Genomic DNA, 24252 nt, shown 5'->3' with positions numbered 1-24252 from the left:
ACCCTACAAGACAATGTCGGCCCTCAAGGCGGCCCCAAAGGGCCCAAGACTCCAGGACCCCCCCCCCACACAAACTCCAGCCCCAAGATCCTGGGCCTCCGGCTGGAGGAGGGGGCAGGCACACATGTGCGCCGCCCGACCCGGCAGCCGATCTGCCCCACGCTAAGCCGCAGTTTCATCACAGCCCGCAAGCAACGGGGGGGGGGGGAACCCCTCAGTTCGCAGGCGAGGGTAGACCAGGGGACTCGACGGCCTCCAGAGTCAAGCACTGTCTCCCCAGTGTCACAATGAGCAAAAGGACAGCTCAGCTCACTGCCCAGCAGGGCCCAGCATCCACCCCCAACGTAATACCATCAGCCCTCCGTAGCTGGTACAGGACTTTCAGGCCCTCTCATCCACCCCGCACCTCAGGCTGTCAAACTGCGCAAGATGCGCTGTTGGGCAGGAGGGGTGGTGCCTCAGCAGGGGATACAGGCAGAGGTATACGAGGGCCCACTAGGCACCAGTGCAAGTCCTGAGTCAGGGGTCAGCCCAGACGGTCCACTATCACTATGGCACACAGGCCCCCAGCATCGTCAGCTCTATGCCTCTCCTCTCTCCTCTCCGCGGCCCGACTCGGCCGCCGAAGGGCGCGTTGGGGGGAGGCGGGCCGCACTGCTAACTCCCCGTCTCCTCACCTGCTCCACCACTCGATGCTGGCCGCCGCTCGCCCTAGACATCTCCCCAGGCACTCCGGTAGGCACAACACCCGGAGCCCGACAGTCCCTCAATCCGCCGGGTGGCCAGGCCCGGATTTGCCCCCACAGGCCGCCGGCAGGAGCAGGGGCGGCACGGCAGGGGGAGGCGCCACTCCAGCGCCTCCCGTGACAATCCTCTCCGGCCCCCGCCTTCACCGGGGAGACTCCAGGCACCTCTCTGCCCCTCAAGCTCCTTCTAGGCACCCCGGAGACCGCCTACATCGTCACTGGGACCTGAGCCGATGGCCGTTCCACAGTCTCTGGCCGTAGCTCGGCCCTCCGTCACAGGTAGCCGCCACCGCTGACAGGGAGCATAGGTCAGCAGGGCGGGAAGGGGGGGCAACTGGCACAGCCAGCCAGGGAATTAGGCCTCCGGAGCGGGCTGCGCAGGGGCTGCCATTTTGTCGATAGAAGGTCTGTCGGAATGAAAGCTGGCACAGGCAGCCCGGGCAACAGACAGGCCCCCAGGGGGGTCAGGGCAAAGCAGGCAGGATATCGGAGTCGCCCCAAAGATTGTGGGACGCCGATGGGCAGGAACAGTGGGCCGATGTAAGGCGGATAACGGAGGGGGTCCGGAGCACTTTTAGAGTGCGACTGATAGAGCGCGCAGTTCACCCGGGTCACCGTATTCACCAATTACTTACACGCACTGGGCCCTGGCGTGCATAAAAGTTTAATACACCATTGACATTTGGGGTGAACTGGGTGATGGCTTCTGCTGCACGCTTCTATGAGTAATTAAGGTTTGGGTTATACCTCTGCTTACCATGTACCTGACTTACCACAGGCACAAAATTTCGACGGACCTGGAGCTATAAGGGAAAATAGTAGACAGGGAACCTAGAAAAATATATTCTTTATACTTCAGTACATACTTATCCACAATTTCTGTAAAAAGACCACAGACACCTGATGACGTTTAAAACTTTATATAAGGGTTCAGAGAGAAGATGCCAAGACAATAAGCGATATGCAGAATAATATATCAAACATCAAAATCAACACTAATAAGTAACTTTGTATTAGAATTACAACCATTAGAATATATGGGAAGACTAAAGGTAGGATTTTTAGAACAAGACTAGTCACTGCAATTTTATACTAGGACACGAGTTTAAGATTGGGACCTAAAACAGGTACTTATCCTAAGTGTTTAACCTATTCTTACTAAATTCACTGCAATCAACTAAAGGAAAGGGAAATACTGGAACATACTATCAAAATATAACAGTTTGGCAATTTTCTAAAGGTGGGGAGAGAAGTGGAACAAACCTACTAATCAATCACATTCAATTAGCTTTAAAGGTAATAGAGCAGCATCACAGGCAAGAATGCTTAACTGAAAGAATTAAGAGAGAGAGAGAGACGCAAACCCACAGATTGATATTTACCTAATTCAGATTGAAGACTAACCCTGGCCACGGGTCAGATGGGAAGACGGGGACAAGGACCCTCAGAAAAGGAACACCAGAATGCGAACAGGTACAGCCCACGGACAGATCAGGACAGGATACCCCTCAGGTTCGGGTCAAAGGACTGGGCCTCCCAGAGTACGACCAACACCCACAGCTTCGGACAGCAACGCCTGCGTTACCCCCTTCTGCAAGTAATCCGCCAGAAACCCTGATTGGATTTTCGAATTCCCCAGCAAAGTGCTTCGCCAGCACTTAGGATTTTCCACCCCTTAGGAGTTTGTGGAAAGTATGGACAGAGTGCTCCGCAGCACTTTCAGATTGAGCACCTATTGAGATCGTAGGGTCAGTGACAGGTCTGCTACTCGGACAAGTCGGACAATTTTCCTAAGCTAAACTAGGGTAATTATACCATTTTGGGGTCCCTCAGACCACCCACTAATGTTGCAAGTGACAGTTTCCCATATTATGATTGGTCAGGAGAGGTGGTGCGGTCATTACCACCTCCTAGAGTTCGGCTTTCTCATCATTAATATTCAATTTTGCACACCCGCCCCTTGGGTTCACGTTCCCAGGCATAGGAATACATAATACAATACAAGTGTACAGCATATAGCAACAGTGTATGACAGTTCAAGGTACAAGACTGCATCTTCGGGACGGGTTCCCAGGCACATCGGGCTTCAGGAGCCAGCTGGCTGGTTTCAGCTTCTGCGCAGTTAGGATTTTCCCTAGTCACGTGACGGGGTTCAGAGGAGCCTCAGCATGGCGTTGCTCATGTATGCCCCAGCCCACAAAGACGCGGTACATGAAAAGTAAGCGAAAACAAATTAAAATCACATAAAAAATGATCACACTGTATACCATGATAAAATTCTAACCAACCCTTATTTTGTAATGACTATAGCATTATTGTTTAGTGCGAAAAGACAGATAGGCTAAAGCAGCAGTGGCAAGCAGAATGCGTGGTGAGAGACAAGCGGCCATTTTGCATCAGTGCGCATGAGCACAGATTCCCTCCAGAATGCGAGTGCGTCACATCACATGGGTATGACCGACGCATGCGCAGACTGAATTTCAGCGAAGCAGCCGATGTTTTAGTGCAAGCTTCGTTAATACGGAAAAGACATACAAGCAAGCATCCGGGGGACACCCGCGTGTTTGGGAAAACGTATAATAAACGACGAATAGTAAGATTAGTACGATTATACATTAGCCGAGGTTCTTGAAAGAGAGCAAGGCGCTTTACGTGCGAATCCTTGCTCCATCAATCCCCTCTTTGATGATATTTACTATCATCACTATATGAAGGAAACAGATGCCAACTTTTCATTCATTCACATCATCCATTTCTATTTCCACAAATTTATTGTTGAGTTTTCTTTCAGCTTCTCTATGAGCGTGGTGATTTTTCGCCTTTTTGTAAATCGCATTCTTTAACTCTTCTAATTCTAGTTCATCAATATTTCTTTTCACCCCCCTCTGATTCACTGTATATTTCTTTTTACACTTCTGGCATTTGCAGCAGATAAAAATGATCAATACAATTACACCTATCACAACTATTGGCATCAGTATTTTCCACAAAAGATTTCTACCTAGGTTAGTAAACCAACTACCTATAGAGGAGAGACCTCCAGTCAGTCTCGTCCAGGCACTGTCAACCTCCAGTGGTTTGAGTTCTTTTTCCAAATTAGTTATGTTCTTCACATATTGCTTTAATTCGATACTTTTATCAGGAATGTAGGTGCAACAATGTTGCGCCTTCAGCATTCTACAGACTCCGCCCTCTTTTGCTAATAGGGTGTCAAGGGCAAGACGGTTTTGTAAAACCATTGATCTGATCGCAACCATTTCAGTATTGACCATCAGGAATCCAGCAGCAGTGTCCGTTGATAGCCGGTCCACTACTGTAGACAATTTGCAGATTCTATGGGTGTTCAGAACTACCCCCATTCCAGGTATCAGTGCACTAAAAATATCACCTATAATTTCACCTACACTTTCACGTTTACTACGCACTAAGCCATTAGTTTCTTCATCGCTTCCAGCTGCATTATTCACATGGTATATTTTCGGGAAAACAATGCCAAAGTAGCAGCTTCCATACCAGTGATCCGGCAATTTGAAATAAGCCTTGTTCCCACATATATAATATATTCCGGGAAACACAGGTTCTGACCCATTTTTGAAACCCCAACCCCCAATTACCTTGTAATTATGTTCACACTCGCTGGAACCGATGAATACATTGTTATAGTACTCTGTCTTTTCCCTATGGATACAAAGTTTCCCTTTTCGTTCAAAATCCAGCAACAAGGCAGGATTAGCTTCGCCTTGCGAGGTGTTATCCATGTGCTCAGCCCACCTAGGGACTCTATCTTTTTCGTCATTTGCTTTCTTTTGAAACTTCTCTCTCCTTCTGTCTGCCATCTTAATGAACATCTTTTCCTGCTCTTGTAGAGAACAGGTCAGATTTCCTTGCCTTGCTTCATCTAAATCTATATTGCCTATAGTCAGAAAATATTCTCCCATATAACGAGTCACGTCACTGGTAGTATGTACACGGTTCAAATGTCCTCTAATAGGAAGTTCAGAAAATACTACGTCATCATTTGAATAATAGTACTGCAAAGTGCTTCTATAGAACAAGCTAGCCAATATACTACAAGAGATTCCATAGGTTAAAGGTAGATGGTGGTATGTCACGCCTTCAGCTACTGAAGTTGGTAGCTTCATGCAGACATAACAGTCTTCTATTTCCATTGCTTCTACGTAATGCACTAACAAGTTAGCAAAAACATTTAAATGTGTCCTGTTTTTCATTTTGTGAAAATGTAGTCCATCCTCATCTGATGCTTCTAAGTTAGGTTGTGTGAGTGTCAGACTCACTTGTTTGTCACGTCTTTCTAAGCTTCGTGGTGTTTCTTCAGTCTGTACAGCCCCTACGTCTACTGCTTCAGGTTCAGTAGGGGACAAGTTAGGATTTTTACTTATCATAAACGGTAAGAAAATTGTTAGTCCTATCCACATTACTATTAGCATAGCTATACTACACAAGCATATTTTACAGCAAGTTTTAAGACACCCACATCTGGATCTCCCAGAGACACTCGGACCAGACATTTTTAGCTTACAGGTGGCCTTTGCTACCCCTCTTCGTTTCTTTGTACCAGAGGCTCACTTCTGGGCTCACTCAAGGTGGGTCTTCGTCAGAACTCCGATCAGCGATGGACTCGTCGTCACTGTTGCCACTGTGATGTGGCTCGTCAATTTCTTCCAACACAAAGTAAGTCCATTCAGGGCTCCGATACAGCCGGTTCTGTTTCTTTACTCTGTCGCTCTTTCTTAGCGATTTGCCTTGGGCTGCCTTTCTTTCACTTTCAGCCCTTTTTCGGTCTTTCAGTTTTTCTTCGACTGTTTTTAGTCTGAGCCTCAGTCTCTTAACGTATCGGGGTGCACTTCTGCCTCCTTTCCTCCCAGTAGTTGAGGAAACTTGCCCTTCTTCGTGCACTCTTTTTACTTCTTTTTGTTGTGGCACTTCTGCTTCCCTACCTGACTGACTAGTTCCAGGTCTTTCATCTATCTCTTCTGCCTGGTCCCTAGTCTGACCCTGCTCAGATTCAAATCGTACTTTCTTTTTCCTTTTAATTGCTTTTATTTCGGGTGTCTGAGCACATTGATCTATCTCTATCTGTTCCTGTTCATGCTCTTCGATCTCTTCGTTTTCTTCTGCATGAACGTCAGCTCTAATTACTATCTGTCCCTCTCCAGACTCCGGAGTTTCAGGAGGAGTCTCGATGCCTTGATCTGACCCTACTTGGCCTAATTCCTGATCAGGTGTGATGTGATTCTCGTTGACCTGACCTTCTTCATCTATTTCTAGCTCACCTGGACTATCCCACTCACTGTCTAAGTAGGAATATTTCCTGGTTCGTATTGGATCATGAACCTGGTCGTCGGCGGGGAACCACTCAACGTCTCGACTTGTGCTCGGCAGTTCGATGTCAGCTAGTTCCGGACTCTCCTCTTCGGAAGCCTCTTCAGCTGCGCTGCCTTCAGCTCCAGTCGCGTCTTCTCCAGTTACCCGCTTGGTGTGGCTGGCGTGGATCCACTTCGGTACACCAGCGCACTTTACAGCAGTTGTAGTGACGAGGATCACTTGTCGTGGCTTTCCCCACCTTGGTTTCAGGCAACTGCTCCGGGTGTGTTTCTTTAACGCCACCCAATCTCCTGGTTGCAGTTTATGTGCTGGAGTCTTTGGCCACTCGTCTTCTGTCTCTCCAATCTGCTGAGAGAGAGAACGCACTTGGTCACCCAGCTGCTTGCAGTATTCTAGCACCATATCATCAGAAATGCTTAGCAGTTTGTGTCCGGGTACCCATGCCTGCCGCATCACTCTTCCCATCAACACTTCATGGGGGCTCAGGCCAGTCTTTCGGTTCGGGATACTTCTCAAACTCATCAGCACAAGGGGTAAAGCCTCTATCCAGTTCATTTTTGTGGAATCACACATTTTTCCCAACCTGGACTTCAGGGTGCCGTTTATTTGCTCCACTACTCCAGAAGCCTCTGGATGGTAGGCACAATGTAGTCTTTGCTTCATTTTGAATGCTTTACAGAGTTCCTCTAGGACATCGTTGGCAAAATGCCCACCTTGGTCCGTTTCGATAGTCTCTGGGATCCCATACCTAGGTATCAACTCCCTGAGCAATAGCTTGGCTGTAGTTAGGGCATCATTTTTCTTTGCTGGGTAAGCCTCCACCCACCTGGAGAACAGAAAAACTATGACTAGGATATATCTATATCCCTTGCAATTAGGCATGGTTACAAAGTCTGCCTGCATTCTGACAAAGGGCCCTACTGCCTTCCCAATGGTACTCTGTTCTACTACAGTCCTCTTTCCTGCATTAAATTGCTGACACACTAGGCACCTCTGGCAAAGCCTTTCCGCCTGGTTCCTGAACTTTGAGTTACAGAACACCTTGTCAAACACCCGACACATTGCGTCCCTTCCCATATGTGTTGGTTCATGTATCATTCTGATCATGGGGTCTACCAAACTATCAGGCAGTACAGGCACCCCAGTCGGGTTTACCACCACACCATCCTCTCTCAACTTGCATCCATTTTCAGCCCACCTGCCTTTCTCTTGCCTGTCTGTTGCCTGTTGCAAATCCTTTAATTCTTCCCACGTAGACACATTCTCAAACAACATAAGTTGGCAGCTGGTTCCACCCCACAATGCAATTTGGAGGGACATGTGATATCGGGCACAGAACTGTGCAATTTGGTCAGCGTATCTATTACCGGCGGTCACATCATCGTTTCCAGATCTGTGAGCCGCACACTTGACCACAGCCAATTCTTTGGGCAATTGGATAGCTTCCAGTAAGTTATGCACCACCTTTCCATTTCTGATAGGGGTGCCTGAGGAAGTCATGAATTCTCTTTGCAACCACAATTGGCCGAAGTCATGAACAACCCCGTAACAATACTGGCTGTCGGTGTACACAGTTATTCTTTTGTTCTTACCCCTCTTACAGGCTCTGGTTAACGCGATGAGCTCTGCCACTTGTGCAGATTTCACCTCGCTTAAGTAAGATGCCTCTATGGTTTCCGTCAATGTGACCACAGCATAGGCAGCACACAGACCTCCACTCTCATGTCTCAAACATGAGCCGTCCACAAACATTGTCTCATCCCCATCAAGTAAGGCTATTTCACGGATGTCCGGACGGGGCTTGGTACTGAACTCAGTCAGATCAATGCAATTATGTTCCCCTTCCTCTTCTGGTTCTACATCCAGGGGGACAGGTAACAGTGTCGCTGGGTTTAGGACATTGCACCGGGAAATGGTGACGTTTTCAGCACCAATCAGGATTCTTTCATACTTAGTCAGCCGACTAGGTGTGAGGTACTGGGTCTTAGTTCTAGTCAGCAGGATTACAACAGAGTGAGGAACATATACAGTGACGTGATGTCCCATGACAATGTTCTCACTTTGTTCCAGACTGACGCACGTAGCAGCAACTGCTTTCAGACACCCCGGCAATCCAGCAGCCACCGGATCTAGGGTGGCCGAAAAATAGGCCACCGGGCGTCTAACTAATCCGTGCTCCTGGGTTAGGACTGAAAGAGCACAATTCTCTCTTGTGTCACAGAATAGTTCAAAAGATTTAGAGTAGTCAGGCATACCCAATGCAGGAGCTGTACATAGGCAGTTTCTCAATGTTACCCAAGCGTTCATGCTTTCGCTGTCCCAACTGACGGGGTCTTCTACTCCTTTCTTGGTCAATTTTATCAGGGGTCTTGCTAGTGCAGCGAATCCTACAATCCATTGTCTACAGTAACCCACAACTCCTAGGAACATTCTCGCCTCTTTCTGAGTTCTGGGCAGTTCCATTGCTCTAATTATTTTGATTCTTTCAGTAGTTACTTTCCTGATTCCTTTTTCTATCTGGTGCCCCAGATACTTCACTGAGTTCTTACAAAACTGCAATTTGTCAGGCGACACTTTATGGCCTCCCTTTCCTAGGTGATTCAGCAAGGCAATGGTGTCAGTGACACAGTCAGTCTGGGTTTTAGATGCCACCAATAGGTCATCTATGTACTGCACCAAAACAGACTCTCTTGGCAGTACTAGGGTTTCAAGGCACTTTTTCAGTATCTGATTAAAGATCGATGGACTTTCGGTGTACCCCTGGGGGACACGATTCCAGACATAGATATGACTGTCAAATTCAAAACTAAAAAGGAACTTGCTTTCTGGATGCAACGGGATGGAAAAGAATGCGTGGCACAGATCGATGACAGTGAACCATTCTGCATTCCAGGGAATCTGATATAGTATCACTGCAGGGTTGGGTACAATAGGGCAGCAAGGCACAACAATTTGGTTTACTTTGCGCAAATCTTGCACTACCCGGTACTTTCCACTAGGCTTTTTGATCCCAATGATAGGCGAATTACAGGGGCTGCTCATCACTTCTTCTATTATTTCTGCTTCGAGCAGCCTGGTAATTTCAGTCGCTACTCCTGCTTTCACTTCTGCACTCATTTTGTACTGTCTGGTTTTGGGGTATACAGCATTCGTTTTTATCGCTATTTTAATTGGGTCCACATTTGCCATCAGGCCTACATCCTTTCCTGTGAAATCCCACACTTCTGGTACCACTCTTAACTGGAGCTCTTCAGGTAAATCCTCAACTGTCAAAGGTTTGATATCAGCATCTTGTCTGACTAACATCAGTTTGTACAGGCCATCTTCATCGGGGGTCTGAATTTCGACGCCATTTGGTGTGCAGTAAATGGTACAACGCATCTTGCACAACAAATCTCGTCCTAGCAGGTTTACAGGACTGGAATCACAGACCACAAATCTGTGCATTTCCTTGAAATTTCCTATAGAAATTTCCATTGGTTCAGTTACTGGGGTACTTATTATTTGATTTGAGACGCCCACTACTTGGATCGCTTCTCCCGAGAGGGGTAGGTTAGGAACATCCACTGTTCTTACAGTAGATCTGGTAGCACCAGTGTCCAACAGAAAGGTGACATCTTTTCCTTCAACCTTTCCTTCAATGTATGGTCCAGTCTGGTCTACCGGCAAGGAGGCGCCAAGTACGCACTCCTCATCCTCCCCTCTCAGGCCCCGTCAATCTTGATCTTCACAGAGGAAGGTATCATTTAACAAATATTGTGGAATGACTGCGTTCCTTTCACTCTCGACTTCCCATGCTTCCGCCCTTTCATTCTGCTGACCCTGATTCTTAAAATTCTGTCTAGGAGCGCGAGGTACTGGGGGTAATTTTACCTGCTGCTGGTTCTTCCTTGTCCCCTCTTTCTGCACCTGTGGATTTAAACCATTTACAGGGGCATTACCGGCCTGCAGGTGTGGACACTCGTCTCTCCAATGCCCCATCTGGCCGCACCCGTGGCACGGGAATTTCTTCATAGCCTCCTCCCGACTCATTTTAGCCCGGGGCTTTCCTCCTCCCCCAGCAGTGGAATTCTGTGTGTTCTTATTAGAATTCAAGTTACTTAACTGCTGTTCTTGTTGTTCAGCCAATTTCACCTGTGCCCACATCACTTTTTCCTTGAGAGCCTTCCTTTTGTTTTCGATTTCATCTTCGCAGTATTTTGCGTATTTCAGGACATCATCTATTGGTTTTCCCTGCCAACTGATTTTATTGTCTCTAATCCATTGAGATATTTCGGGCCTCAATCCTAGCACAAATCTGTAACTGAAATGGGTCATGTCTTTCATGTCCACATTATCGATACCACTGTATGTTTTAAACACTTGCAGTAACCTCTCGTAATAGGAATGGACCGTTTCATCTCGTTCTTGGGTAGTTCTATCTATTCGGGTCCAATCTGTTTCCTTTGCGGGAACCTTTTTCTTGAGATATTGTATGACTTGTTCATACTTTCTCATTACTTCAGGTGCAGGCGCTCCTGTTTTCTCATCTCTGGGGAATTCCTCACTGGGCCAATCAATTTCAATTTTACAGTCGGTCCACAGATCTACAGGGACCACAATGTCGAAAAACCCATCCAGGTCTTTCAGCAGACATTTCTGAACTTTTATGAAGCGTTCTACCTGCCTGTACCAATCAACAGGCTTCTCCCGTAATTTCGGGAAGTCATTTGTAAATGACACAATATCCTGTCGGGACCAAGGGACATGGACATATTTGCCTCCCGGGACCTCTCTCATGGGACACAATTTTTCTGCGGGAGTTACTTCTTTCAGCATGTATTCTGACGCTTGTGATTTCGCTCTACTGTCTTCCTTTTTCTTCGCCCACCGGGTTCTCCATTTTCCCACCTCTCCCCACTTCTGCAAAAGCCTTAACAACTCTTTTACTTGAATCTGCTTTCCCATCACATTCAGGTTTTCTAAATCTTTGTCTGAAAAGTCTACTCTGTAGGGTTTCTGAAGAATTTTGGAGCGACTAACATCAATTCCCATTTCTGTGGCTGTATCCATTATCCTTTCATGGAGCATTCTAGCGTTTCGGGTAAGATTTTTGCTGATAAACAATAATTCCTCTTCATTGTATGAGCTTAGGCGCTCAACTCCTACATTTCCAGCCATCATTTCTTCTATTTCTATTCTCAATTTATATATCTCTAATGCTTTGGGTTGGGGAGTGGTCTCCTTTTCCAGCTCTTTGGTCCATCTGTCTAATTCTTCTGGGGATACTACAGTAGCACTCCTAACCCCAGATGCACCTTCAATCAACACCTCTTTGGGTCTAGTCTGACTTTTTTGCCCCCGCTATACTAGCCCTAGGCTCTCTAATGGGCAAATCCATCAACACCACAGATTCACATTCACTTTCTTGATCTTCATCTATGAATACTTCTTTCCTCGGGGAAGGGCCGCTAGGAGTAGGCAGCACTGGGGTGATAACAGGAGGACGTGGACTAGTCAGGTCATTTCTATACAGTGGGATAGCTGGGCCAATAGTTACTGGAATAGTCAGAGAGTCAGGATGGGGATGTATCTGGGCAATTGTTCGAACCAAATCCTCTCGCTGTCTAGCCAGGGCTTCCTTTTCTTTTTCTCGTAGAGCCTTTTCTGCAGAATTGTCGTGCAATACCTGAGGTACCAAGGACGGATAGATACTCGGAGCAGTCGGAGTGACCAATCGGGGTGGACCTTCTCCGAACGGCTGATAATTTGGGACTGTGGATTTAGGTCTGCAAAACCCATCCCCGTCACTGACTTTACTGTCTGTACCTGTTCCATCTGTATCACTATCCCTCCTACATCTGGGATATTTTGAAAAAGGGTTTGGAGAATGCACAGGTTCTGACTCTGCAACATAGGGAGGTGGATTTTTCATTAACAGGCCTTCCAGGTGCTCATCTTCTGAGTCCCCTGCGGGCATTATGTGATGGGTCTTTTCTTTACATTTTCCTCTCTTTTCTTCTAATACCCCCATCATGGGAAATAATCCTTCAGTCAACATGGATTGCCTCCACTGTTTCATTTTCTGCTCTTTGGTTGGCGTTGGAAGCCTGGGATGCCATTTACTTACTCCCTTATCCATTCGGGGTTTATCTCGCTCTGCAGCCTCAATCTCCCATTCCTCCAGAGCTTCGTACTGGGTCAGCTTAGGTCTAGGGTGTAATTCATTCATGCGGGTCCTTAAGTTAAACAAAATCCGACCATTAAATGTACCTTCAACAGGGAATGCTAAGACTCCGTCCTCGGCAGTATACTTTGCCCAATTTTCTAACCAGACACAAGTGTGATACCCTTTATCAAACAACATGAAAGAAGCAGGGGTGTTTGGCGGGGGAATGAGAACGCCTTCCCTCGTTCTAATGGGCTTGTCAGTTTTGAAAAAATTCTTTATTTTATCAGAGAATGACATTTTCCTCTTTACTCCATACATCATGTGCGGTCTACCTCGTATAAGCTGATCCTTATGAAATCCTAGGTACTTTGGATTCGGTATGAAATCTGGATACCACATGCAACTCTCCAGACTCGCTTCTAACTCGGCTTGATTAATTTTGTTTACCTTTGTGCTTCCAATGCTAGCGCGACTTATTTTTCGCACTACCCAATCAGGTCAGAGAATACAAAAAAATCCTTAGCCAATGGGTGCGCGGCCTTTTCGCGAGACAGAGTCTCACGCTTCGGCACTCACCCCTCCTTCACAAATTCAGCTCCGCTACACACCCGCTGTCTTGACCAATATCAGCGCGGCACGGAGTGACGTCAGAGCAGCTCTCCGACTGACTCCCTCCTTCACAAGGTAACGGAAACTTTTTACTCTCTCTAAAGTGCGAATGTAAAACTTAGTTACTAACACACAACGTCTGCCACTATGTCAGAGCGTTCTAAAGAGATAGAAAAACTTCCTTTCACTGCAAGTAAACCACTTCTGTCTACTTCTCATTCACTCTGGATAGACTTCTTTGCCTAACCTCACACGCGAGTAATATAGAACCTGTTATTCTTCCGACTCATCCACTTTCGTCAGGGATATGTACTGAGCCGGGATTTCACCAGTGAACTATTTTACTTACCAGTCAAGCCTCGGAGACCCTACTACTCCCTTCGTATGCGACCCTTACTAGGTGATATCGCAATGAAAGTTTTATACCGGACTCGTAGCTATCATTTATTCAGATACAACAAAAGATCCTAATTAGTGCTTCCAGTTATTCCTAACCCTGCACTAATGACTCAAACCCTAGTGACTTCAACAGCTAACCGGATTCTGCTCACCGTTAGCCAAATACTTCCCCGGGGATTCGGACTACACTGAACACTTACAAACAGTTCTGGGTTAATTCAACATGTAATATCTATAGCAGCAATGCAAAATCATATACATTTACATATAAATCTTTAAAACATTTCAAACATTTAAACCAATACAGTAGAAAATCAGCAGCACATTTTGTTTTTACGGTTTGTTTATCCTGTCTACCTAATCTAACTAGTCCAAACCATCCTCTGGTTGCCAGAAAATTACTGATAGAGCGCGCAGTTCACCCGGGTCACCGTATTCACCAATTACTTACACGCACTGGGCCCTGGCGTGCATAAAAGTTTAATACACCATTGACATTTGGGGTGAACTGGGTGATGGCTTCTGCTGCACGCTTCTATGAGTAATTAAGGTTTGGGTTATACCTCTGCTTACCATGTACCTGACTTACCACAGGCACAAAATTTCGACGGACCTGGAGCTATAAGGGAAAATAGTAGACAGGGAACCTAGAAAAATATATTCTTTATACTTCAGTACATACTTATCCACAATTTCTGTAAAAAGACCACAGACACCTGATGACGTTTAAAACTTTATATAAGGGTTCAGAGAGAAGATGCCAAGACAATAAGCGATATGCAGAATAATATATCAAACATCAAAATCAACACTAATAAGTAACTTTGTATTAGAATTATAACCATTAGAATATATGGGAAGACTAAAGGTAGGATTTTTAGAACAGAACTAGTCACTGCAATTTTATACTAGGACACGAGTTTAAGATTGGGACCTAAAACAGGTACTTATCCTAAGTGTTTAACCTATTCTTACTAAATTCATTGCAATCAACTAAAGGAAAGGGAAATACTGGAACATACTATCAAAATATAACAGTTTGGCAATTTTCTAAAGGTGGGGAGAGAAGTGGAACAAACCTACTAATCAATCACATTCAATTAGCTTTAAAGGCAATAGAGCAGCATCACAGGCAAGAATGCTTAACTGAAAGAATTAAGAGAGAGAGAGAGACGCAAACCCACAGATTGATATTTACCTAATTCAGATTGAAGACTAACCCTGGCCACGGGTCAGATGGGAAGACGGGGACAAGGACCCTCAGAAAAGGAACACCAGAATGCGAACAGGTACAGCCCATGGACAGATCAGGACAGGATACCCCTCAGGTTCGGGTCAAAGGACTGGGCCTCCCAGAGTACGACCAACACCCACAGCTTCGGACAGCAACGCCTGCGTTACCCCCTTCTGCAAGTAATCCGCCAGAAACCCCGATTGGATTTTCGAATTCCCCAGCAAAGTGCTTCGCCAGCACTTAGGATTTTCCACCCCTTAGGAGTTTGTGGAAAGTATGGACAGAGTGCTCCGCAGCACTTTCAGATTGAGCACCTATTGAGATCGTAGGGTCAGTGACAGGTCTGCTACTCGGACAAGTCGGACAATTTTCCTAAGCTAAACTAGGGTAATTATACCATTTTGGGGTCCCTCAGACCACCCACTAATGTTGCAAGTGACAGTTTCCCATATTATGATTGGTCAGGAGAGGTGGTGCGGTCATTACCACCTCCTAGAGTTCGGCTTTCTCATCATTAATATTCAATTTTGCACACCCGCCCCTTGGGTTCACGTTCCCAGGCATAGGAATACATAATACAATACAAGTGTACAGCATATAGCAACAGTGTATGACAGTTCAAGGTACAAGACTGCATCTTCGGGACGGGTTCCCAGGCGCATCGGGCTTCGGGAGCCAGCTGGCTGGTTTCAGCTTCTGCGCAGTTAGGATTTTCCCTAGTCACGTGACGGGGTTCAGAGGAGCCTCAGCATGGCGTTGCTCATGTATGCCCCAGCCCACAAAGACGCGGTACATGAAAAGTAAGCGAAAACAAATTAAAATCACAAAAAAAATGATCACACTGTATACCATGATAAAATTCTAACCAACCCTTATTTTGTAATGACTATAGCATTATTGTTTAGTGCGAAAAGACAGATAGGCTAAAGCAGCAGTGGCAAGCAGAATGCGTGGTGAGAGACAAGCGGCCATTTTTGCATCAGTGCGCATGAGCACAGATTCCCTCCAGAATGCGAGTGCGTCACATCACATGGGTATGACCGACGCATGCGCAGACTGAATTTCAGCGAAGCAGCCGATGTTTTAGTGCAAGCTTCGTTAATACGGAAAAGACATACAAGCAAGCATCCGGGGGACACCCGCGTGTTTGGGAAAACGTATAATAAACGACGAATAGTAAGATTAGTACGATTATACATTAGCCGAGGTTCTTGAAAGAGAGCAAGGCGCTTTACGTGCGAATCCTTGCTCCATCACGACCGCCATCTTGACGCCTCAAGCCACGCCCCCGAGCAAATAGTTATTACAGCTTTTTCCATTGGCCTGGCAAATTTGCCACATTTTCATCCTCTGCCTAAAATAAATGATCATGAAAACTTTTCTAATGTCGAAAGCCCAAGGAAATGCCCTTTACCGGAGGAATTTTTGATTAATATATCACTGCAAAACTGTAATTGGCTTATATTATATTAAGACTAGGACCCAGGTACCAAGTAATTCAGATATAGAGTTGTCCTTTGTACCAAATATTTCATGCGTTGATGCAACTTAGTCCTCTTACTGATTTCGAATTTATATAAATGTATTTGGAGCTTTACATTATTGTTAGATATTGAAGGTTCTGGGCTGCAGCCCAAAGGGAAAAATGCCTTGAACACCACACTTTTAATGTCAAAATTCTACTTTCTATATTTTCCAGTGGTCGCGATGCCACCACTCTCTAACTAAAACAAGTCTAAAAGAGACATGTTAAAAAGCTGTACCATTCAACAGATTCTTAATGTCCTAGAGTCCTGGGTGACAGATAGTTTTAAATGTATTCTTTTAACCTTTACATTGCTCTTCGTATGTAAAATGGGCATAAAAACAATCATACAAAAATGAAACATATATCAATATTTTCATAGATAATAAATATTGTGTAAAAAAGGTTGGTAAATAATAAAGTTGAGAATGACAGTAAAGCTATTATATTTATTTCTAATGTATTTTAAACTATGTTAATCTTTTCAAAGTGGTCTAGTCTCCATGTCCCATTTCTTTTCATCACTGATGCTCAGTAATGTTTAGGGGCCGTTGGGAGTCCTCACTACCTGTCAGCTGATGATCATTACTTACTAATGACATTGTTCTCAATTACTGCCTGAATAAGAAGGTGGAAATAAATCAGTGAGAAGTTATAACTACCTTGGTGTTGATAACAGGTAATTATTATTTAGTATAGTAGAAAATGTAAAGGTATCAAAAGTTAAAAAACATCTGTAGACACTCCATAAATGGGAAGGTCCAGAGGAAATGAGTGATAATAATCATAATAATCATAATCATAATCATAATCATAATCATAATAATAATAATAATAATAATAAAAATAATAATAATAATAATAATAATAATAATAATAATAATAATAAATAAATAATAATATATGGTGTTTAAAATATTTAAATAATTTTAATTAACCAAAAGGTTTTTTAAAAAAAACAAATCTTCCATAAAATTAATGCTCTTGGTGGAAAGCCTTATTATCCATTGGTTCTCCTGTGATAAGTAAGGGTCAATAGCCGTCGCAAAGTTCACGCCCCCTGAAGATAGGCTGAGAGTGACACATTCTGTGATGCAGGCTGAATATGCATGTGGGTGTGTGGTGCAGTTTACCCCATGTGTGGGGTATCTAAATTAGTTCTGAGGCACTGAGGAAAGGAATCTGTGCTAACTCCATGATCAAAAATTGGTACCCTGGTACATCCACTAAGTCTTTCCACGGTTGAGAAACAGGCACTTTTGAGTTGTGTAACCATCAACATCAATTATTCAGAAACAACATGTCTACAGTAAGTGTGAGCTTTACACATACAAGTTAAACTGCATGTTGTTTTAACCATCAGTATCTAACTAAAGTGTTCTATCCTGCTGTTTTATCAGTCATATTTCCCACCTCCCTCGAAAACGAATAGACGCATGATTATGGGCCAAACCCCTTCATGAGAAGTATGGAAGACTCAGTTTTTGTTGGAAAAGACCCCCTGAGCCTGACTCTGGCCACACCGCATATACAAATACAGTTTAACACATCCTTCTTACTCCTAACAGCTTCAACACATACTCCGGGGATACAGTTGCGCTATCCGTACACTACCTGGGACCCTGGGGCTCCCAGAGGATTCCCTGTTCCTGGTTATGCATCTTGGTCAGACTGGATCACACCCCTTGTTTACTGAAGTTAACACCATTAGCATTGAAAGATGCAATGCTAAGTCTATGTTTCAAATGATATGGAACTGCAGTACTCTTTCAGTTCTCTGGGGAAACGTGATTGGACTGCCCAGTATTCGTAAACGAAAGTCGTTGCAGGGCCTCATCTGACTCCGTCTATCATTATAGTGCAGCAGCCAATTGGACTTGGCAAAGGACTACCCAAAGTCGGTACACTTCAACTGGACTGTTGGCCCTATACGACTAGCCAACATGATCATCCACGTAGGCATCTACTGGATCCAAATCAACTGGGTTGCTAAGGAAACCAGGACTAGTCCATCCTTTGCAGCAGCTGAGACACAAGACTATTCAGGGGCAAACACAGCAGTGGCTTGCCCTTTGCTCCTGCTCATGCATCAACCTCCTGGGTATCCCCTGGGCTATTGAAGGAGGACCATCTCAGGCTGACTCTTCCATGCACAGAACAGCAGAAACATACCAGACGTCTGCGCACTCCACTGCTTCGTTCTCTTAGAATATGCTGACACATCGCGAGCACGCTCACCCACCCATCCTCCAGTTACACTCACTACAAATCCTGGCAGCTGGGCCCCGCCAATGCTGTCCATCCCTTGGTGTGAAGCTCCTAGCAGCAACCTGCAGTTATCCCACCCCCATTAGACCTCTTGACGTGAACATTGGAGCCAATAGCGGTGTCATGCAGAGCATGAACCCCTTTGATGACAGCATTCAGAATACAACCCGGTCACTGCGCTCGCCGCATCATTCACCCTGTGGTATTGAACCATGCAGCAGCGATGTGAAATATCACTTCTGTGTGAAGGTAGATGACCTGTGAACCATGGTCTGCCCTGAGTTTTTAGGCAACAGTGCTTTGTCTGCTGAGATTTGCACAGTCCATCTACATTGTTGATGTTAAAACCTCACTACAAAACCTAGAGTACAAAGTGTCCCTAGATAAAAAGCCCTGGACTGTCATGAAATAGTTCCAAGGGTTTATTTCATGCTCAGTAATCACTTCGCGGGATTCTATATATTTTTGTTTTGATTTTTCAGAAACTCAGGGTTTTCAAAATTGAGAATTCCAAGGTAAATCTTCGAGTTGCCCTTCTTGTTTTTAAATTATGGGAAGTGACCCACTGTACTTTTTTGATTTTACCCCTTTTTTACTGAAACTATTACTCTTTCTGCTTCCATTTTCCTTAACTGTTAAGGCCAATGATATCAGGGAGTCCTGCATTGATACTCCTGCACCTTGATATACCCATTTCACAGGTCCCAGAAGTTATGGAATGGAGAATTTCTGGACCATCCAAAGTTACTCTTGAATAAACTGGGAATTTATCAGGCGAAGTATCTGTGGGAGGAGAAGAGGGGGACAGTTTTGCTTCAAACCTTTAAATTCCTGATTCCCTCAATGCCTCCTGTTACATGCCAAATCGGGAATTACTCTGACCTTGAAATGAAGGCCTTAGGGCTTATTTAGAGGCTGGTATTCGGGATGCTCTGTCACAAAACGTAGCAGATGTCCGTGGCTGGTAGCCTGTCCACCATGTTTTCACAGTGTATCCCGTCCAACAAACTCTAAATGAGTCCCTATCCGCGTGCATCCTAAAGGATATTATTTTGATCTAATATTTCTAACAATCTTAACCCATTAGCTGCTGCCGTCAGCCAACGGCCGTCGCGAGCACTTCCTCGGTAGTGCTGCGCACGTCCGTTGGCCGTAGCGGCCCCGCCCGCGCAATACAACGCCAGCAGCGCGGCGGATTTTACGCCGCGCTAAACAGGTTAAATAATTTATCAATAATTTAGCATCTCGAGGTAATTATAGGGAGAAAAGTACATACCATTGATTGGACATGTTTATTGGAGGGTTGATAATGCTAAGCCTCGACACTGTTCTGAATTTCACTCTGCGAGCTGTTATGCTATCTTATGCTATCTTATGTAATGTTATGTTGATTTGTATAGCACACTAATCAACTGAAAGGGTATCCAGGTGCTGGACAGGTGTGTAGGTGTGAGGTCCCGAAGGTGCTTTTATGAAGAGCCAGGTCTTCAGCTGGTCTTCAGCTTCTTGCGGAACTCAACAAGTGAAGAGGTGTCTCCGATGTGTTGTAGGGGGTCGTTCCATGTCATGGCTGCGATGTAGGAGTAAGTGACCTACGGTTCACATTTTTGTGGATGCGGGGCATGTGTGTGAGTGAGAGTGAGGCAGAGCGTAGGTGTCTGGTGGGTTGGTGAAAATGTATGCGGCTATTCAGGTATTCTGGTCCTGTGTTGTGTAGGGCTTTGTACGTGTGTGTGAGAAGGTTGAATTGGCAGCGCTTGTGAATAGGGAGCCAGTGAAGCTTCCTGAGGTGCAGTGTGATGTGCGTGTGGCATGGGAGGTGGAGTATGAGTCTTCCAGCTGCATTCTGGATTGTCTGGAGTCTGTAAGAGTTGTGTGGAGATTCAGCTGTAAAGTGTGTTTCCGTAGTCCAGCCTGCTGGTGAAGAGTGCTTGTGTGACGGTCTGTCTGGGGTTCCGGCATAGAGAGTGTTGCCGTAGGCCAGCCTGCTGGTGAAGAGTGCTTGTGTGACGGTCTGTCTGGGGTTCCGGCATAGAGAGTGTTGCCGTAGGCCAGCCTGCTGGTGAAGAGTGCTTGTGTGACGGTCTGTCTGGGGTTCCGGCATAGAGAGTGTTGCCGTAGTCCAGCCTGCTGGTGATGAGCGCTTGCGTAACAAACCATCTGGAGTTCCGGCATAGAGCATGTTGCCATAGTCCAGCCTGCTGGTGATGAGTGCTTGCGTGACGGTCTGTCTGGTGTCCCGGCATAGAGCGTGTTGCGGTAGTCAAGCCTGCTGGTGATGATCGCTTGCGTGACGATCTGTCTGGTGTTCCGTCGTAGAGCATGTTGCCGTAGTCCAGCCTGCTGGTGATGAGTGCTTAGGTGACAGTCTGTCTGGTGTTCAGGCATAGATAGTGTTGCTGTAGTCCAGCCTGCTGGTGATGAGTGCTTGTGTGACGGACTGTCTGGTGTTCCGGCATAGAGAGTGTTGCCATGGTCCAGCCTGCTGGTGATAATTGCTTGCGTGACAGTCTGTCTGGTGTTCTGGCATAGAGCGTGTTGCCGTAGTCCAGCCTGCTGGTTATGAGTGCTTGGTTAACGGTCTGTCAGGTGTTCCGGCGTAGAGCGTGTTGCTGTAGTCCAGCCTGCTGGTGATGAGTGCTGGTGTGAAGATCTGTCTGGTGTTCCAGCGTAGAGCGTGTTGCCATAGTCCAGCCTGCTGGTGATGAGTGCTGGTGTGACATCTGTCTGGTGTTCCGGCAGCGAGCGTGTTGCCGTCGTCCAGCCTGGTGATGAAGAGTGCTTACGTGACGGTCCGTCAGGTGTTCCGGCGTAGAGAGTGTTGCCGTATCCAGCCTACTGGTGATGAGTGCTTGCGTTATGGTCGGTCTGGTGTTCCGGCATAGAGAGTGTTGCCGTATCCAGCCTGCTGGTGATGAGTGCTTGCGTTATGGTCTGTCTGGTGTTCCGGCATAGAGAGTATTGCCATATCCAGCATGCTGGTGATGAGTGCTTGCGTTATGGTCTGTCTGGTGTTCCGGCATAGAGAGTATTGCCATATCCAGCATGCTGGTGATGAGTGCTTGCGTGACGGTCTGTCTGGTGTTCCGGCATAGAGAGTGTTGCTGTAATCCAGCATGCTGGTGATGAGTGCTTGCGTTATGGTCTGCCTGGTGTTCCGGCATAGAGAGTATTGCCGTATCCAGCATGCTGGTGATGAGTGCTTGCGTGACGGTCTGTCTGGTGTTCCGGCGTAGAGAGTGTTACCGTATCCAGCCTGCTGGTGATGAGTGCTTGCGTTATGGTCTGCCTGGTGTTCCGGCATAGAGAGTATTGCCGTATCCAGCATGCTGGTGATGAGTGCTTGCGTGACGGTCTGTCTGGTGTTCCGGCGTAGAGAATGTTGCCGTATCCAGCCTGCTGGTGATGAGTGCTTGCGTGACGGTCCGTCGGGTGTTCCGGCGCAGAGAGTGTTGCCGTATCCAGCCTGCTGGTGATGAGTGCTTGCGTGACGGTCCGTCGGGTGTTCTGAGGCAAGCTTTTGAAGACCTGTGATGCCCAGAAAGGGTTTTATTTAGAGTTTGATGGATGTTATACTTTGTTCGTAAAGGTGATGGGCATCCCGTCCACGAATGACAAGCGCATGGTACCCTTTTGTAGTTCTAATACGGCAGATTAACTATTTGACACTTTTGACGGCCTATCCCATCTGCCAAGCTCTAAATACGGCCCTTGGTACCTGTTACTTCAAACTCCAGGTTTGCAGCAACAACACAAACATTTTTGGCTGAAACACAGCCTCACACATACAATCCCTTATTTTTCGAGCCAGACAAACCGACGAATTGACAAACCGAGGATGATGGATGGGCGAACTCGGGCTCCCCATCTCCATGTTTGGCAGAAAAGTCTAAGGAAGGCGCTGACAGGAGCCTCGCGCGGACGGCGATTAATTATGAATTCAGTGATTCGATTGTGATGCGAGGAGCCGAGCGGGTCCTGGCAGAGGCTCCCGCCGGCTCCGGTGCCGGGAGAAGCCGCCCCGCGCCTTTCATTGCCTGACCTTTGGTGGGGATTGCCATAGGAACCCGCTGAGACATCGCGGCGGCGGGGCGGCGCCTCCTCCCGCCCTCCCGGCGGAGGGACACAACTGTTGCTGCTTCTGTGGCAGGGGAGGCTGGCACACCGGGCACCGCTGCACCAGGGGCGGAGGGGCGCAGCACAGGTAAAGCGTCGCGTGCTTGTGGGGGGAGAGGGTGTCTGATGCCGCCAGATCCATGGGGCGTCTCTTGGATGCATGGGCGTGACGCCCACAAGCAACCGGTGGCTGCAGGATACTCGCACCTGGTGCGGGTCCCCTCCCCTGCTCTGCCATGCATGGGTGGCGCATCTTTTTCAAGTTTATTTCGCGGGGGCAACGTGTTAATCAGTTGGTCCCGTGAGGTGGGATGGTCCCCACCCTCCTTTCCTGCCCCCGACAGAAAACCCACATTTCTCCGACGTACAGGACAAAAATGAAGTGCCAGCGCCTTGACGCACTAATGTGGGCGCTTTAGTAATGTAAGCAGAAGTGCTCCAACTCATTGACAGGGGCACTAAGCGCTATAGTAGGTACGATACAGAAATCTACAATTTGGATTTGGGGAAACGAAAGACACTGGCGGTCACTTCAAATTCACCCCGTTCTCCACGTCGAGCCGGGTGCGAGCTGTGTATTTTTCGTTGTCCCCCGGGCCGGCAGCCTGTGACGCCCTTAATTTGTGCCTCACATGTTCTCTGTTTTGTAGCAGTAACACCTCTTAACTCAGGGTTTTAATGGACCTAGAGTTCCCTAAAGCTTCCTTCGGGCGTCTGCCAGATTTGAGAGCTGACAGATGCTATAGACAGTGCCATTTTATAATGTTTTCACAATATTTAGATCAATAAACTCATGAGAATTTCTAAAACTGGGTACAATTACATTCAGTCCAAGACGGAATTTGCAGCATTAGGAAACGGCTGCATTAAATATCATACAAAAACCGCCTCTTCCTCTCACTCTTATGTTCTTTTTTAAAATTTATATAATGCAATTTAGTAGGTTAGCCATTCGTGTCGCATAAATCAGTATTACGATTTTATTAAAATATTTTATCTTTTATATTATAAATTGTTAAGAGCGTACGGAAAATGAAGGCTTGCATAAATACATCATTCTCTCTCTCTCTCTCTCTCTCTATATATATATATATATATATATATATATATATATATATATATATATATATATATATATATAGTGTTTCATGGATTATACTATTACCTGGCCCTATATGAAATAGATTTCTTCGAGGCAAACAGAGTAATTTTATTAATTTTATTTGTGAAAGGTGCAATAGGCGATACCCTGTAAGAATGAGAACACCAGTGGCAACATCTAAGATGTACATTCCACGAGTGCATTTGACAGTCGCAATGCATTATGGGGACTGTGGTCCGATATTTAATAAGGATGAAAGTAATCTGAAGTGGGAGCCAACTTTGGAATCAGTTTTTGTTTTGAAGACATTGAACAACTATACTAGAGGCCATGGCACCCGAAATAATAAACTACCTCGGTAAAAACTTGCTGCTTGACTGAAGGCATTGGTAGTCCATCTTCAGTGTTTCCACTTTGTGGTTTAAAAGGAGAACGGTGCTGACCATACCACATGTTGCTTAGTTATGATTAAGACGCTGAGTGCATTGAAAGATGTTATGCTGTAACTCTCTGCAAAATAAAGGATTTTATGCTACTAACCTGCTGGTGGGCTAATTGTGGGTCCTTTAGTCAGGGGCTGCTATCTTTTGGAATATATATATATATATATATATATATATATATATATATATATATATATATATATATATATATATATATATATATATATATATATATATATATATCTCCAGAAAAGATTGCCCACGTTAGGAAGCCACACTCGAGAGGGTTAACACACACTTGCTGCCGGCGGTA

The 24252-nt window shown here is 45.9% G+C and overlaps 1 protein-coding gene across 4 annotated transcripts in view; it reads left to right on the top strand.

Moving 5' to 3' along the window:
* The window catches only part of CTXN1 (cortexin 1), a 137864-nt gene that overhangs the window by 86173 nt on the left and 27439 nt on the right, over nucleotides 1-24252 (top strand). For 2 of the 4 annotated variants that reach the window (XM_086947304.1, XM_086947307.1), the window contains exon 1: nucleotides 22355-22482. The exons of the other annotated variants lie outside the window; for them this stretch is intronic. The gene's annotated coding sequence lies outside the window, so the exon portion shown is untranslated. Of the gene's footprint in view, nucleotides 1-22354; nucleotides 22483-24252 lie in introns of those variants that run through there. 4 annotated transcript variants of the gene reach the window in all.

Source organism: Lissotriton vulgaris, chromosome 12 (genome assembly GCF_964263255.1).
Source record: "Lissotriton vulgaris chromosome 12, aLisVul1.2, whole genome shotgun sequence".
Classification (NCBI taxonomy): domain Eukaryota; kingdom Metazoa; phylum Chordata; class Amphibia; order Caudata; family Salamandridae; genus Lissotriton; species Lissotriton vulgaris.
This window is presented reverse-complemented; position numbering and strand designations above follow the sequence as displayed.